The sequence below is a fragment of the Orycteropus afer genome, unplaced genomic scaffold (assembly GCF_000298275.1).
Source record: "Orycteropus afer afer isolate SDZICR_OR568_19922 unplaced genomic scaffold, OryAfe1.0 scaffold00123, whole genome shotgun sequence".
NCBI classification, from domain to species: Eukaryota; Metazoa; Chordata; class Mammalia; order Tubulidentata; family Orycteropodidae; genus Orycteropus; species Orycteropus afer.
In genome coordinates this window covers 6,881,748-6,884,097 of record NW_006921710.1, presented here as the reverse complement: position 1 = coordinate 6,884,097, position 2,350 = coordinate 6,881,748, and positions in this window count along the sequence as shown.

Below are 2,350 nucleotides of genomic sequence, written 5' to 3'. Positions count from 1 at the left end.
GTAGCCTTGACCTCTGGTGGTGTAGTGCCTAAGCCAGTTCTCTGCTAACAAAAAGGTTGGTGATTCCAACCCACCAGCCACTCCATGAAAGGAAGATGGAGCAATCTACTTCCGTAAAGACTTGCTACCTCAGACACCCAAAGGGGGTTGCTGTGAGTTGGAATCGACTAGATGGTAGTGAGTTTCTTTCTTTTTTTTTTTTTTTTTTTACTTTTACTGTGGTGAAAATAGACACAAGACATTTGCCAACATGACATCTTCCACATTCACAGCCCAGGGACGTTGATGACACTTTTCACATTATGATCTTTTTCTGACGACTACATTACCTCTATGATTTTTTAATTGAGATATGATTGTCATAACAATTCCATTCACCTTTTTAAAGTATACAGTTCAGTGATTTTCAGTGTATTCATAAAGTTGTACAACCACCACCACTAGTTAATTCCAGAACACTCTCATCACTCCCCAGAGAAGCGCCATACCCGTTAGCAGTTACTGTCCATTCCCTTTTATCCCAGGCCCTGACAACCACTATAGTACTTCCTGTCTTTATGAATTTGCCTATTCTGGACATGTCATAGAAATGCAATCATGTGGCCATTGGTGTCCAGCATGATGTTTTCAAGGTTCATCTGTGTTGATAAGATATGTCATTCTTTTTAATGGCTGAAGAATATGCATCTTGATTATCCATTACTCAATTGAGGGACATTTGGGTTGCTTCCACATTTTAGCTGTTATGAATGATACTGTTGCATTGCGTGGACATGTTTTCATTTTCTTAAGTATGTACCTAGAGGTGAAATTGCTGTGTCATATGGTAACTCTTTGTTGAACTTCTGGAGGAACTAGCAAACTTTTCCAAAGCAGCTGCACCATTTTACATTCCCTCCAGCAAAGTATTAGGGTTCCAAATTCTCTTCATCCTTACCAATACTTGTTATTTTCCATCTTTTTTTATTATATTTTAGCCATCATGTTTTGTGCCGTTGAGTCGATTCTGGCTCATAGCAATCCTACAGGACAGAGTAGAATTGCCCTATATGGTTTCCTAGCCTATAATCATAACGGAAGGAGCCCTGGTGGTTCAGAGGTTAAGCAATCAGCTGCCAACCAAAAGATCCGCAGTTCGAACCTACCAGCTGCTCCGTGTGGGAAAGACGTGACAGTTTGCTTCTGTAGATTACAGCCTTGGAAACCCTATGGGGCAGTTTTACTGAGTTTAGTTCTGAGTCAAAAATCAATGGGCAATGGCTTTGTTTTGTGGGGTAGGAGCTCTGGTAGCGTAGTGTTTAAGGCACTTGACTGCTAACCAGAAGGCTGGCGGTTCAAACCCACCAGCCACTCCTCAGAAGGAAGATTGGGCAATCTACTTCTGTAGTGACACCACCTCGGAAACCCAAGGAGGGGTTGCTATGAGTCCGGTCCAACCCCACAGCAAATAACAACAACAATCTTTACTGGAGCAGATCTCCAGGCCTTTTTGCCTGCAGAGCCGCTACTGGGTTTGAAGTACAGACCTTTCAGCTGGCAATTGAACACTTAACCATTGCACCACCAGGGTTCCTTTATAGCCATCTTAATGGGTGTGAAATGGTATTTCATCATGGTTTTGATTTGCTTTACCCTAACGACTAATAAGGAGCTCTGGCAGCACTGTGGTTAAGGCGTTCGGCTGCTAACCAGAAGGTCAGCAGTTTGAATCCACCAGCTGCTCTGTGGGAGAAAGATGAGGCAGTCTGCTTTTGTAAAGATTTATAGCCTTGGAAATCCCATGGGGTCGCTATGAGTCAGAATTGACTCAGTGGCATAGGGTTTTTTGTTGTTGTTTTATTGGCGATTTAGGAGCTCTGGTGGCACAGTGGTTGAAGCATTTGACTGCTAACCAAAACCTTGGCTGTTGAAACCCGCTCGCCCCACAGGAGAAAGATGAAGCAATCAGCTTCCATAAAGATTTACAGCCTTGGAAACTCTATGGGGCAGTTCTGCTCTCTCCTATAGGACCACTATGAATTGGTATGGACTCTATTGCAGTATTTTGGTTTAACAGCTGATGAATGATGTTGAACATCTTTTCATGTGCCTATTGGTCATGTAGGGAGCTCTGGTGGCATAGTGCCTAAGGCACTTAACTGCTAACCAGGTTGACAGCTCAAACCCACCAGCCACTCCTCAGAAGGAAGATGGGGCAATCTACTTCTGTAGAGATACCACCTCAAAAACCCAAGGAGGGGTCGCTATGAATCGGAGATGACTCAATGGCACATGACAACAATTAGGGAGCTCTGGTAGCATAGTGGCTAAGACACTTGCCTGCTAACCAGACGGCTGGTGGTTCAAACCC